Here is a 16,526-nt window from a genome sequence, read left to right as displayed (position 1 = left end):
ATTATTATTATTATTATTATTATTATTATTATTATTATTATTATTATTATTATTATTATTATTATTATCATTATTATATCTTTAATCAGTCACTGCACGTTGACAAAGTTGACAGGAAAGCCATGCTTAAACTTTAGTTGTAACGATGAAAAATACATGACGCTACCCGAAAGGTTAAAGCAACGGCACACATATGACCATTCTTCCAGTACTGGCCTACGCAAGTCATCTATGGGAACCATACACCGAAAGAAATGCACTAAAACGTGAGTGTATACAAAACGAAGCCTTATGGTTCATTTTAACGCCTATTCCTGAACACAGTCTATCGAGGTGCTCCGTGACAGTGCAAGTCTAATAATGGTGAAACAGAAAATGCAACTGAATGGACCCTTAATAGCAAAAGATTTGTTTACGACTTTTTTCAATAATTTGTTCCATTGCATCTGGTAATGCTAAAATCGAATCGTAAATACTGTAATGCTTTGTATAAATATTGCGATCATAGTTAATTAAAAACCACTTTACGTTGGTTTTAAACGTCCACGTAAATACTATGGGAAACTAGCACCTCCTAGCGGGGTAGCACTTGAGACCACATGCGCTCAAGATTCAGTGATGTTTAACGTGCTGTTTTCAGACAAGAAGACCCAATGGCGGTGAAGAATAACACTCTGTGTGTGCTTTGAGGATGTCTTCTCGGAATAAAGAAAATCATGCTTTGTGTAAGCAGCAAAAACTACGCTGAAAGCAACTAACAACAGAACAAAAAGGGCGATGAACAATAGCCACTGTCAAGTGTCAGTCATGGTATTGCGCGTACCCCACAAATGTTCTCTGATGCCGACAATATTTGCTCGGCCTCTGCAACGCCACGAGTAAGCGTCTGTCTACATCAGACCAGAGAAAATGTCCATTGAACCTGAATTTTGCAATGAGAACGCACCCTTACTGTAAAACAAAATTAAAATATCTTAAAAGCAACCCTCGTCAATAATATTTATTCAGAAGTTATAAGTCGCCCTGCATGCAGGACTATCACTAACGCAAGCATCTTTGTTTTCATACTTGGTGACAGGAATCTTTTACTCAAGCTATATTCTTTTTTTTATATACTGTAAGGAGAGTACAGGGTTAAGGTAGATCACATCTTTCTACAGAATTTCACCACATCCAGAACAAAACATACAAGACGTATTACACCACTCAGCCACAAAACAGATCTATTCAAGCATTCGTTTCGGTTTGGAGTATCGATGACAGGAATCAAGTATCTCAATACATAGTCGAAGGTCGCAGTCTAAAAAACTTTTTAAAAGACTTTGTGAGAATATTTGTGGCCAAATCGCATATTTCTTCACATGTTTCTTCTTCAATTGTTTTGTTGTAGGCTGCTCATTGCTTGAATAAGTTTGGAGTACTAAATATATTTAACAATTCTTTTTGTGATGTGAACAGTATGTACTCGATTATGTTATTGTTTTTCTTTTTGTGTCCGTAAAGCTTTCACAAAAAGAGCCACTTCATGAAAATTGTTCCATAAAGTGGCAATATTTTAGTGCGCAAGAAACGCTTCGTTATCAACGTGAAGGAGTGGTCAGCTTTGACACGAAAATTAGTGTACGAGCAACGTCGACAGGAAGTGTTGTAGATGATAGTGTTGCAAACTAGTAGGTCGACATTGTTTGAAGTGTAAATACTGCATAGTAAGATACCTTGGAGAAGAACAGTTATGAACGAAATGGCTTATCAAATAATGAAAGAAAGAAGAGAATTGTGCTTTTGTGAAAAATCTTGAATTACAACAACAAAAACTGATGGAAGACCCTGTGCTTTATGGTGTCTATGCTGCAGGAACAGATTGGGGTTTTGAAACGATAAAACAATCGCTGGTCCAAATAAGGCACGTTTTTGTTTTAGATAAGCATTTATTGTCTTTCATTATTGTAATAATTTAAAGCACAGTTTCAGCCTATCAGCCTAGAGTACATTATTATGCTGCATGATCTGCAGTTTCCGCGTGTACTTCATTTTTTTAGTTTGAAGGTGTTATGCACCGCTTACTGACCACGCATCTGCTCAGAATCATCTGAGAAAACCTGTAAGAGACAGATAATATGGAAAATAAATTTCGTAGACAGTCTTGTTTGTGCGTGTGGGTGTTTATGTTGTTTTGCCATAATTATAATTTATATGTGTCTGTTGTAATACCTTAACTCGCGTCTGACGCGTTTCAATTATAGTAACGGTTCCATTCTGTGGCCATAACGGAAAACAAGGTTAGGTTATAAGGAGCTTCGCACCTAAAGAGGGTATGTCAATATATTGCCACGCTGTGTTCATGGCAGTAGATGAGAGAGAAGAAGAGAGTGTATGCTGTGAATTATGAAACAGAAGTCCAAGCGCTGCTAGAACGTCTGAATGTAAATACCTATCGAATTACCTCAACGTAGATGCCTAATTAAAACTTGAAAACTTGAAATGAAATTTAATGATAATTTCCCCTCTAATGCGAAACAATTGCCCCTTCGATATCCAAATAATCAGTTACAAGATTACTTGACTCCTCTGCCCTTAAACAACATTATTGCGACAGACGCGTCTGTATTAAACGAAAAAGCTGGAGTAGGCATCTTCTGTACTTCCCTCGAATGGTTTTTTTCAGCTCGATAACCACAATGTACGCATATTTTCATCGCTAAAATATTTGCAACAACACTAGCACTTTGTAAACTTCCTGGATGCGAATCAGAAGCAGTCATAATTATGGATTCTCTCTCAGTATGCACTGCACTATCTGCCGCAAAAAATTAACATTATTGAGTATGATGAGTAGTTTATTACCAGCAAACCTGAGAAATGTCTACTTGTTACAGGTACCTGGCCACTGCGGAATTTATCCAAGTGAGATGGCAGACTCATTAGCGAAAACATGTTTAAGCTGACCACTCTAACCTATTTTACCTAATTTTGCTTATGTAACATCACTCAGATATCTAAATGTTTGTTTGCACAAGGAAATAGAAAAATTATCATCGGGTGAAGATTTCGCTGGAACGAACAGTGCTCTGCATTTCGGCAGTTTGAAAATACAATCACCAGATTACGATGCAGAATTCTGCACCTGAATTATCACTGCATAAAGCTGGACTAACAGCATCTCTGCTATGTCTCTTTTGCAAGGAATTAAAATCAATAGATTATTTATTTTTATTCTGTCACCGATATTCTTATCAAAGGAAAAGACACCTGCTCGAGCTAATTCAGAAGCAATTTTTAAACATAAACCTGGCAGGTTTGCTCGTCTGTGTGTTGTACATATTGGCAACAAGAAAGATTACCTTGTTATTCGATTGTTATTAGTATTTTCGGCTCTGAGAAAACCTGAATGCCTGACTGCTAGCTCGTGCATTACTTTCATGTATTTTTTACCATATGCTTTCGCTCTATACTGAAATTTTATTTAATGATTTTAAACGCATAACTGACTCACTTTATGATCCTGCCACCCGGTTCTTGGCCGATCCCTCTTTGTCGGCGAGTGCCAGCGAAGCAAAAGGCTCATTATCAGAAGAAAAAGAAAGGAAGAGGAATAATTGGTGGCGTTTTCCCGTTTCCGTTACGTTCTTGCTCTCCGCCTTCCACGAAAGCTCAGTGAGCACTCAGAATTTCGTGTAAGAGTCGGGCGGATCTAAATTATTGCGGTTTTCTGACCATTTACAGTTTGTTTTGCTAGCTGATCTGATGTCGACAAATTCTCAAGGAGGCACCCAGGGGCGTTGTCTGCCTCTGTCGGCCTCTCTTCCACGTGGTCAAATGCAACTTGAGGCTTTTTTTATTGCAGTGATGTAAATAGAACTTCTGTAGCTCTAGTTACCCCTGCAGGAGGGATCCATTCGGCTTACCAACCTGAAAGCAGTACAAGCTGAACTGCAGTGGGCCACGCGCCACTACCTTCATATTACCGAAGATCAGCAGTTTAACAATGGTGGGATAATTTGTATATTGCCTTACCAAACTTGTATGAATGATGATCGGAAATTCTCGACATTTGGATTGATGAAAGTGAATGCTTTCATCCCACCACACTTTGCATGCACGAAGGGTATTGGTCGCGGCGCAGATGGTAGCTTAAGCCCAGAAGAGACACTCGGTAAGCTCTCAGTGGCTGCTGCAATAGCTATCTACTGGTGCAACAGAACAGTGGACAACAAACGGATTCTGACTGAGTCGGTGATAGCCACATTTGCCGGTGTGTCATGCCTTTAGGAAATTAAAGTGTGGCCTTTGATATTTAGAGTATACCCGCTTGCCTCACGTCCCTTACAGTGTCGCAACTGTTGGCTCTATGGCCATACTATGGGATGTTGCAAATCTGCTTTGCGTTGTTCTTGTGGTGAGGGTCCCTCCTAGGCCGACTGCTCTGTTCAGTTCCGCATGTGCTGCCTGCGTGGAGATACACACAATGCTGATAACCCAACATGCCAAGCTAAATATTAAGAGATAAAGTCCTAGAGCTAATCGACGAAAGGCGATGCTCATGCGCTAGTAAAACGACAAAAGAAAGAGAGCACGATTATACTGGCATATCTGCACGTCAGTAGGCAATGATTGAGGCAAGTATTTCCCAAGTGATCGCAAAATCAGTCGAGAAAGCAGTCGCGAAACTGACGGAACGTATCGTAAGACTGTGTCCGAATGCCTTAGTAGGAGATTAGCGTCCCAAATGGGGCTCCTGACACAGGTGGGTAGTGTTCACACGGTAATCCCCAGCCAAGAAAATGTTCGCTCGCAAGTATAGATGATGTCCAGAAGATTTCACGCATGAGGGCCTTCTTTCCTGCTTGTTTGCAAACAGCGGTAGCTCTTAAGACTCACGAGCTTACAATGCAGGTTTACATTAATGGGCACGCATGTACGTTGACCCATGCACGCAGAAACTAAGGGCTTCTCTGCTAAAGGGAATCGATACCCTTCCTAACTCCAAATAAAAAGATGCTCGGCACTAAGTCATTGCCACACATAATATTTTGCAAGAAACTGTAGCCTCTGTGATGCTACAGTTCTACAGCAGTGATGCACTGCTGTAGAACTGTTTATCATTATTTGCTGCTTCAACAGATCTAAACGTTTTACTTCCCAGATTCATCTGGATAATATGATGGTACAATAAACTTGGTCATATCCTGATAAACCTTTTTGGTCTCCCTAATTATCCACCTTTACGATTAGATCATCCATCTAGTGGAGGTGCCTTGCTTGCTTTTCTGTCTAATAAATTCTGTCATTGAGCAGCAATGGGCCATCCAGCAGGCCCACGAAGCTCCCGCCGGGTACTCCCTGTCAGTCCCTACCTGAGAGACGCCCGCTACGCGCTAAGCGCGTCCTGCCAGACTGAAATAATGTTTTTATTCCATTATTCCATAGAGCAAAGATATCCTTTGAACTAATGTCTACAGAAAGGGAAATATTGGTTGCAAAACTAACTCTTCTAGGAGGTCTTAAATTTCCCCTCGTAATGCATATTATTCTTTGGGTGAGTTATACTCCTGTCACACGGGAAAACTGATGTCATTTACAACGAATGGCATTTTGTTGACCTAATGTCATTTTACCTGCGCACTGTAAAACGAGAAACACAAATGTCATTTCAAGATGATGACCATGACCCTAGCTCTCTCAAGCCGTGGCTTTAGGTGAAATATATACCTACCATTTTGTGCATCTATTTTGTTTGTACCCTCAAAAATATCATTTTATCACTAAACATTGCTGCAAAAGTTATATTCTCAGCCATTTTTCAATTTTTCACAACTACGGGGCATAATGTCAAGCTTGTTAAGCAGCCAAGCCAAGGGCCAATTGTGATTTAACACTGCGGACAACATGACGAATTGTAGAAACACAACTAATGCTCTGGCTCTCCAAATAAAACGGCGTCGGCTACAGCATTCAGTCACAACCTGGATGGCCATGCGAGCCAAACATCGAAGCAAGGAAAGACTTTTGTGTATTGCTCTTGAAAAGCAGGAAGAGTTTACTCGAGCGTGCTATGACGCGTTGTGCGCCACCTGGTTCACGATGACGGCTATTGCGATTGAGCTACAGCATCCCATCGGGCGAAAGCGGTGGGCCTTTCATCGTAACGAAAGGTATTTTGAAGACATGTTGCTGCACTTGGGTGATGTGCACTTGAGGCCGTCTTTCATTAGAAACGGCCAAGAGTGTTTAGTTTGCTAAGAAGTGCTTCAGACATCTTTCAAACATGACTTGTTCTTAGTAAAAATATCATTTCGTTTTAAGAAAATTGGTAGTTACATTAGTTTTTGCTCAAATTTCAAACTTCGTGGTTGAAGCTCTTCCTGTTCAGACAATATGACTTCTGTTAAATCTCACATGCATCACGAACATCAAAAGTCCGCTGCGCAAACCAAGTCAGTTGTGCTAGTAACTGCACTCAGAATAATGAAGAGTTGAGCCAACTGGTAAGTATTCATTCTGAAAAACAGGGCGTGCTAAGACGAACACAAGGTGGAAGTCAAGACACCACAAACGTCGAGAAGCAACTGAAGATAGGCACGAACGGGAAAAAAGAAAGGCGCTGAAACCTTTTTAAACATTCTCATGCGATGGGTGGGCATGTGCCGAGGCATTTGCCTGCTTGCTTGCTTGCTTGATTCTTTTTTTTGGCTGTCACCCACTAAATAAGATTGACCAAGAAGCCGGTGAATATTGCAAAACAGTAACTTTAGGTTTTCCAGGCTAGGGGAATGGGATTACTTTGTCTTGACTGAAAAAATTTGGCACAATGTAAAAAGAGGGGAGAAAGAGAAATAATAGAATTTGTTGAATATGTGAGGTGTAATCGTTATAGCAAATTCTTCTGAAGGTTAAATCATTACAGTGTAATAGCTAATTAATAAATGGTAGATAGGCTAGTAAAACTCTAGAGCTGATCAATGGCTCAGCAAGGTAGTCTTCTTGTGTCACATGGGAATTCGCAGAGAGCGTGCTTTTTTGCTGTTTGTGCATCTTTTTTGTTGGTATTTGTGGTATCATGACTTCCACCCAGTGTTGTCTTAACACTCCCTGTTTTTTAAAGAAGCTGCAATTTTATTGACTTGACATCTTCTCAAGAATACTAATCAAACGCTATTTCCTTTCTGCTTTCTCTAGAAACTTTGTGAGATGTTCGAGAGCTTCAAGCTCCTGTTTTTTTTTAAGTTTCTATACACTGCCTCATCAGATTTCGTTCTTCAACAAGCTGTGCCAGGAAGGTGTCCTCACTTCGCCTACTCTCCCTTGCGGTGCGCTTCGTAGGTTGTGGAGCAGCTGGTGCCGTTGTCGCGTTTTTTGCAGGTGTCGTGGAAACACTCCACGTAGTGCGAATGCCGTCAGCGACATCAGTAGTGGGAGAGGTGGGGACGTGGCTGCGCTCTGCTAGTGACTGGGCTGGGCTCAGCGAAGCAGACTCACCCCTTATCAATTCCTCTGATTAACAAAAAATCACTATGTGAACAATCTGAAAGAGGGAAAACTACTGTAAATTTTATTTTTGCAATAGGTGTGCGACGATTCATGCAGGTATATATGTGAACTGTAAATTTAAAAATTATATACTCTTTTGTGTACGCCATAATTGAGGGTATAATTTAGTACGGAACTTATAAACTGCGTGTTTGTGAATTCACAACAAGCTAATGCTTGAAACTTTCACATTCTCAGGCTCTTGCCATATGCAATTGCACAAAAGGTAATTATCCTGACAAGTATATTTCCAATCAGCTGTTGGTGCTGCTCTACAGTAAATTTCCACAATGCATACAACATGCATGTTGAATTCACCTCATCTACAGCCTTTCTCCAGTTGCGCAATTTCTTGTTAGGCTTCTGACGTTCATAGACAGTGCACCTAGAAATTGTTGGAGGTCCCAGTAAAATTTTCAGATGAAGCCGCCTTGCCCTGTTGACATACTTCTGGAGATTTATTTAAAACGGTAATCAGAAAGCATCAATACAAAACTTTATTTAGTGTGTTTTATTTGCAAATGAAGCGACGCATGTGCTTGGCATTCCTCGTCACTTTCAGTATAAAAAAACGAGCGCAGTAAGTTCGGCAGCGCAGCGAATGTGACAGCAACCATTCACAATGCTGTTTTAAAGCTAGCTGAAAAATATATTTGATCCGACTTCGTGTATAGAAATTTGGCCGCTCCCGTGATTGTTCTGCAGCAGCGCAGACTCACAGAGCAAATCTACACCGTTTAGTCGAGTCAAGCAATAGGCACCGTTTAGTTGCGTTCGTAGTCTGTCTGCAGAGCCAGAATACATGGCCTAGCAGATAAAAACAGCATGTGGTTAACCAAGCAGCCAATGACCTTTCTAACGGCCACGTTAAAGTCACCCACCACCACAATCGGAACCGAGGAACGCGCGCGCACAGACTCACCCTCCATCGCCGCATCCATCTGCTCCAAGACGTCATCTCTCGAGAGATTCGAGGCCAGGTAGACGGTCACAACCAGGACGGCATCGCCGGAGTAGGCACTGGTGTAGACGGAGGCGTACGGCGAGTCGTCGCTAAGCGGCGAAGTACACACGGCATGCGAGAGGACGTGGGCGTAGACGTGTCCAACCAAGCACATGCTGCAGTACTCGCCCCGGCTTCCACTCCGGGCGAAGGAGCACGGGTCGTCAGTGGGACACGTTCGCGGCGATGCATCAGGAGCAAGGTGGGCACGCTGTAAAACCAGGAGTTGGGTCCGGTCCTGCTGTCGCCTGAGTTCTTCACTAAAGGGCCGGTAGCACTTTACGAAGACGTCCAGTCCACCAGCCCTTCTCTCGGCGAGGGCCCGGGTCACGCGATCGTAGCCACTCAGGGAGACATCGGCAGGACATTCGCCGGAGGAGCGGTTGCAGGTCTCCGTGAGGCAGAGGAGATCAACCCTGGAGAGTACGGGGTCTTTGGCAACGTCCAGTGCATGCGCCAAGAGAGAGCAGACGTTTACGAGCGGGAGCGTCAACTCCCTACAGCCACCCTTGCACACCCAGCGGAAATGCTGGTCCCTCAGAGCGGAAAGGTAGCGCTACGGGACGGTGACGAGACGGTGATTCTCGAGCCTCCGAAACTCATCGAGCTTGGGTTTGTCGGGGTTGTCTTGCTTGTGGTAGAAGGTGTGGTCTCCCTCAGCATTGGTGAGGTATAGTCGGTTGAGGTTGGTACACCGAGAGAGCGCAACGTAGACGAACTTCTAGTTCACCGCTTCGCTCCCCATCATCTCTCATCGTGAGAGCGCGCGGTCGTTGCTCACCCTCCTCAATAAAGAAGATCGTCTTTGACATGGCATTGAGGGCAATGGCTAGTTGCACGGGGTTGTCCAAATCTATGTTCTCGGGGACAGTCTCGATGTCATCCGCGTCGTCTCCCCACTGGACGCGTTCACCTTCACAAACGGCCGCATCATCGTCATCGAAGACACCCAGCTGACTCCACTCGATGCGCACGCCGCTGGCGACATACAACGGCGCATGCTCCAGGTGCTTCAACCACGCCAAGATGTTACCGCGCTGCACCAGTCCGCGCCTGTACGTAGCCGGACTGACCAGCCTCCGCTTCACGTGCACGTCTATCGCAACTTCCTCGGGAACCAGCCGCGGAAGACACTCCACCACGTTCGGAACGTCGATGGGCACGTTCACGACCTGTCCGTTAATGCCGTACTGACCGTTGCCCCGCATGAGCCGCCTGATGCTCATGAAGGGGAGTCGAGGCGAGATGAGGCGCTCTTCCACCGCGTTCAGATGGGGGAGGTCCGCGGGACGAGGCGGGTACGCGTAGCCGTGGCTCTTGCTCAACGGCGGAACCCGCCCGGCCAGCAGGGACTCTCGGCAAAACGCACACACCCGGAACGCACCGAAGGGAGCCAGCCGCGGGTCTTGCGCATCCATGTCGTCGCATCGGTGTTCGCCCGACCGTCTTCCGGACTCGTTCCAAAGAACCCGCAACGCGTTCAACCTGTTGGTCTCGTTCCTCACGCCGGAAACGCAGCTCAGGTTGTTATCGAACCTCAGCCGGTCACACACGGCGCAGCTGTGACCGAAGCTGCGATCCACAAAGTCGCGTTTGAAACGCGCGTCCGGACGAGCAAAGTCCAGGGCTCGCAACCTCTCCCGCGCGGCACGTTCACTGGCTCGAACGGCTTCGGGAACGTCCACTCGCCGTTGACGATTGCGAGCGGCGTCTTGACGCCGGCCTTCATCGCCCTTCTTCGCCTCACGCTTACGTTGTCGTTCCGCTTCTTGGGCCTCATCTCGGCCTCGCGAGCGCGCAGTTCACCATCCGCTGCACGCTTTGCCCGCTTGTCCTTGGCCTCGCGAGCGCGAAGTTCGGCATCCTCTGCACGCTTCGCCCGCTTGCCCTCGGCCTCGCGAGCGCTCAGTTTGGCATCCGCTGCACGCTTCGCCCGCTTGCACTCGGCCTCGCGAGCACGCAGTTCGGCATCCGCTGCACGCTTCACCCGCTTACGTTCGGTCTCACGAGCCCTTCGCAGCGCCGCCTTGTCTTCCAACGTCGGCGAAACCACCGCGGTACCGTCACCTCCAACGACGGGTGCAGTGCTGGCATTCGGTTGTACTGCATCATTCGTTGTTGATGGTAGCGTTGCATCCGGGACATCCATCGCACGACCCGCTCTCGACGGGAGACTGAGAGAGAAGGCGGGCGCGCGAGAGAGAGGGTTGCGCGCGCAGCTGCAGCGGGCGAGGAGAGTGGAGGAGCGAGCGAAGGGGGAGGGTGACGCGCGCAGCGGCGTTAAAGATATAAGGCGCGTTACTGACACCGATATCAGCGTCGCGTCCTTGGCTTATTCGGTAGAGCGTCGCGCTGCGGCCCGCCAAGTCCTCTTTTTTTTAAAGATAGAGAGAAGACTGCGGACGACGCCGACGGCGGTGGATGGTTTGGGGCCGCTTATAAAATGTAGTCACTTTTAAAAAACCTTGAGACGGCATTGGTGAAAATGAAACGAGACGAGCGCATCTCGCGCCCTGTATCTGTCGGCGGATCGTGGCCGGGATACATTTATTTATTTATTTATTTATTTACAGTACCTACAGCGCCCGCGATGGGCATTAGTGTAGGGGGGATAACAATTTCGAAATGCAGAAAGGCGACAGTCCATTAACACTGATTTCAACATAAAGAAATACAGATACATAATAAAGCATCCAATGGTGACACGTAATAAACATTGACGTGTGTGAAGGTACAGCAGCAAGAAAAAATATATATATAAAATGCATACGCACATATATATATATATATACATATACATATATATACACAGAGATAAAAGCAGGCGGAAAAAAAAGAGCTGAAGTGTAGATCACTATAGAGATGAAACGAAAGTGTAGGCAACTTTAATGTGTGCTCAGGCTACAATAAAATATGATGTTCCAGCGCAGTGGCGAAAGTTTCCTTGGACGCAGCTACAATTTCATGAAGTAGTTTGTTCTATTGCTTAATTGATCGCGGAAAAAATGAATATTTAAAAAGGTTAATTCTGGTAGCGAACTCGCGCACTTTAAAGGCCGGATCAGTACGAGTAGATATATACGTAGGCTCTGATATGTAGTTTTCTTGGTGAATACCCGTTAAACCATGAAATATTTTGTGAAACAGAGATAAACGTAGAAATTCGCGCCTGTCTTCAAGAAGAGGCCATCCTAAAGTACTCCTGATTTTGAAAGATTGTTTAGAAAAGTTGTAATCACCCGTGACGAAACGGGCCGCTCTCAGCTGCACGCGTTCTAGAGCGTCGATGTTTACCTTAGTAAAAGGCTCCCACGCGCTGCACGGCTATTCCAAAAGTGGGCGTACATTCGACATATACAGGATTTCTTTCAGGATGGCCGGTGCTTGTTTAAAGTTACGTCTTAAGAAGTGTATTGTTTTGCTGGCCATGAGGGATACGAGCACCCGTCTCTTTTTGCGTGGTCCTAATGGCGAATGTCAAAAACTTTGAGACAGGGCAGATTGAGTAACGCACCTTCCTCTAGTGAATGTGCGGCGCCTATAGAACATTTTCGTTGCGAAAGGAACGTATGTGAGGGCTCCAAGAAACACGGTTATATGAGCGCGCTGGTGCCCCTCACACAGACATGAAGTGCGTCTGTCACGGACACAGGGCGCACCCTTCACAGCCACTGTGCGCGTACAGCGTCTCTGTGGGACGCCTTCTCTGTCTCTGACGGATGCATCTAGTGTGTCTTGGATGATAACCAGCAAGGAGGGCGAGAGAGCACTGCCGAACGCGTAGCGCTCACACAGTATCGAACACTAAATCGGTGCCGAACCCTACTGAAAGCATGCCGCAAACGATAGGCCCAACACAATGCTAATAAAAACAACAAAGATCGGCTGATGCCATAATTGCAACACCCCTGTTTGTGCGGTAGAAGTAAGTCGTAGGAAAATGTACTTTCCGGTACCTAATGCCAAGATTCTCTATCTTGGCCCTGACGGCTTTCAGTGGTTCGTCTATGTCTGCGGCCTGGGGTGCCTAAACTATCGCCGCGTGCCCTTTGCTATTTCTTTTAGCTCTGCAGAGGTCGCGAATATGATCATGCCAAGTTTTATTTGAAGAAACGTCTTCGTTTCCATTTATAGAACGCGGCCTCTAGGCTCCGCCTGACGTATGATGACCGTATGCGTAAATCTCGGAAGATAAACACAAAGAAACAGCATGGAGCCGTCTACTGAGGCAACTACAACAACCGTGACGACCCCAAAGCAGCACTGAAACATGACGCCATCTGGCATGTGCAGCTGACCGCATTTTTTGCACACACATGTGGGAGTGCTTTATTGTCCACAAGTCGGCTACTGACTAATATACTAATGAGTACAAACAAACTATATCAGTTACATATACACAAGCCGAATGCGACCTTCGTATAAAAGGTCGCGGGCGTTGGACTACTCATTCGGTCCGAAATCGAATGCTATTGAGTTTTGTGTACTCATTTGACGGTAAATGTCATTTTTGTCGAATGACATTACATATGCCATGCGACAGAAAGGAAATAACATTTCTAACGAATATCAGTTGCTGTAAATGATATTATATCTGCCATATAAAAGGGGTATAGATACTAAGTCAGTAAATTAAGTTCTTTTAAACTGTGGAAAAAAGTTGTGCTAGCTCGAGATTTAAACTCTCATCAGATATTATACAGATTCCGAACCGATCAGACCGCAAAACCTCTATAGAACTGGGCGGCATCCAATCATTTCACCTGTCATAACAATGGATTATTCATAAGTTCTTGGAGTCAAGGCCAGATCAATGCAGGATCTTGCGTTTTTGGGTCCAGGACTTTCGGTGTGTTTTTAGCAAACACTTCACACTTGCTCAAATAGCGACCGAATTCTCGTAATATTTCAGACACATGTGTCACATTAAAATGCACAGTGTGATGTTCGTTCAATTGTTGATCTCAACAAGTTTAAAATGAATTTTCGGGCAAAAATTTTACTTTGGCTGAAAATTCATGCCACGCAGGTACTGTTTGCGATATTCTTGACTCTGATAGTAAAAGGTCAGAATTAGAGATACAGAGAAGAAAGAACCTACAGCTAATAATTGGCAAATTGACGACTGCCCGAGAGACTATAAACGCCGGGAAGCAACTCCAGCATAGTCAGTCTTCTAGTAACTAGAATATTTGCAGGTTTTATGCAGTGAGTTTCAAGCGTACTGTTGCGAAAGCAAAAGGAGAATATATTGTTCGCCACTTTGAGTTCCTTTCAAAATCAAACAGTAAAAGTGCATTGCCCCGGTATGTTAGATCTACCAATTTAATTCTACGTCCATTAAATGCAGAATCAATATTGCATACTAACCAAGAAATAGAAGAATCGCTAAGTGCAATTACCAAAAGTTTGGAGGCCATATTTCCTACCTCCAATTCTTCACCTCTTGTGAGACAAAACACTCTTGAAAATACAAAAGATATATCATTGTTGGTCCTCTCGTCAGTTGTAGCACGTATACCAGCGGCTATGATGATACCGCAACGAAGATGCTGAAAAGCTTCTTGGATGTTGCTCTGATTGTGCTATTAGATATCGTAAGTTATTCTATAAAACAATCTTGGATTTCTTCTGTGTGGAAAGTAGCTAAATGGATCCTCCTATCTAAAGATAAGTACAAGAGTTTGCTCTAGGAAACATTCAACCAATTTTGTTAACATCGAATTTGATAAAGTTGATAGAGAATATTACATGCTAAGATAACTAAATTTATTACTGTTGATAAATAATAGGTCCCTGTCAAATTGGTTTTAGAATAAGAATGTCTATCTGGTGTGCTTACGCTGATTTGGAGAGCAGAATCCAGCTAGCATGGCGACAGAAACTGTATGCAGCATCAGTTACACTGGATATCTCTAGATCCTGCAATAGTGTCGATTACCCACTTTAACTAAAAAGAATGAAAGAGATTCGCTTAGCTGACTTTTTTATATCGTGGACGGCTAAGTTCTTGCTGGACAGGGAGTTTAACTGTGTACAGAGTCGGATATCAACAGAGGAATTCCGACAGACACGTGATGCTCCCGAAGGAGCGGTTTCGTCTCCGCTACAACTTAATATTCTGCGTATATCTATTCCTCGTCAATAAAGAGTTAACCTATATGTTTACGCCAATGATATATCATTCTTTTCATCTGCAAACTACATTCCATCACTTCATACTGTTTTACAAGTATAATTACTCTGCAAACTTGGCTTGACAGTACTTGTTTGCCCTTTAGTGCACAGAAATGTGCAGGTTTGGCGTTCTCCCCACAAGAAAATATAAATGCATTACTCTCAATCCAACAAGCAGGTATTGCCCAAGTGCAAACAGTGAAGTACCACGAAATCATCTATGATGGTAAACTCAACTGGCGTATGCATATTGAACATACAGTGACCAAAGCGTCACTCTAGATAGGCCTATTCAGAAAATTAGTAATACTCGTTGGGCATGCGGATAGACGCCTTGTTAGTGAATCACCGGAGGTACATGCGTCCTATACTGGAGTTTGTGTATGCCTTATTTTCTGGCGTACTAGCACGGAAGTTAAGTCCGTTAGTTCTAACTGAGCGTCAAGTACTCTCTAGTGCCTAGGGTTACCCAAATTTGTAGCAAAGTCTGTTCTATATAAGGAATCACGAATTCCTTGTATATTTGTTAGGAATATATATTAACATATTAACAGCTCGAAGATGTTTAAGAGTCTGATTCGCCGATAATGCGAGTAGACGAGTAGGTAACGATTACCTCTGAGTTAATCATAACCCGGCAGATATTGGACCCTCAGCAAAGAAGGCCTAATGATATAGTGCTTATGAGTGGCACGTTCAGTGAATTAGCCTTATCATAAGACGATAGGTTTCCTAACATTGCGAAATTACTGCCTAGTAATCTTCTGAAGTGCTTCTGAAGAAGTAATCTTCTGAAGTGTGAGAAAAACGCCGGGTAGGGATTCTCTTATACACAAATACACTGGTAATTTTCTGTTAGGCTTCTACATTATGCCTAAATATATTTCAGCGAGTTTTCGGCTACGTAAACAGAGCTTTACTCCAACTAAAATTCTTTTAACCTTAACTTACAGAATAATACAGATTATCGTTGTGTTTGGCCCTAACTGCTTCAACAGATTCTATTATTCAAAAAGTACTGAGAATACTTGATTCTTATCTGAGGAACCTGCGATTAGTTTGCGTGCTGTAACACAAAGGAATTACACTGAATGAAGTTTTGGATTCTCTGGCAAAAGCTTGTCTGGTAGCTCCAGTTTACTCTCTAGTTTCGGATACGGCGTTCATTGCCGCGGCAAGGTTCAGGAGGTTCCCATTATCTGTGCTTATTTCAAGTGTCGATTCATCACGACACTCTCTGCACCTACAGTAGTTCTCTTGGAGCAGCAAACGGTGTGCCGCAAGACAGGTTGATTCCAAATCTTGATTTTTACACGGTCAGAGTGGTCTTGGTAAACCTCTTTTTGCTCATATTGCAACGAATTCGAAACTGTGGGACACTTTTGTTGAGCTGCCGACCTTTTTTCTTACACAGAAAATGAAGTATCGAAATGATATTGCTACGTGCCAGTGCATGGAGATAGAGAGGAGAAAGCTGATAGGCTGGTGCTAGCTAATCTGTGTGGCGGGCGTTGCTTGCTTAACTGGCTTAAAATATATCCGTGTCTACGATTCCGAGTTGGTCTCCTTCTCGTAACATATTTGGTGTAGTGCTCTGATCTCTATCCTCGCCACGGAACTTTGAATCGAACGCTCGCTCGCGGCTTTCGAGATGGCCACTATAGACCCACCTAAATCCTCTCATTTCAGTCGGCCTCCTGTCCAGCCTGCCAATTAAGCGGCCACAACAACGTTCGTGACGCTTCCCGCCCTCAAAGACTCTGGCATGTTCTCGGGCTGCGAGGGTTCAGGCGTCGACCAAAGACTATGCCTCTACGAA

This window comes from Rhipicephalus microplus, chromosome 3 (genome assembly GCF_043290135.1).
Source record: "Rhipicephalus microplus isolate Deutch F79 chromosome 3, USDA_Rmic, whole genome shotgun sequence".
Taxonomy (NCBI): Eukaryota; Metazoa; Arthropoda; class Arachnida; order Ixodida; family Ixodidae; genus Rhipicephalus; species Rhipicephalus microplus.
The sequence above is the reverse complement of the archived record's forward strand: the minus strand, read 5'-3'. Positions refer to the sequence as shown.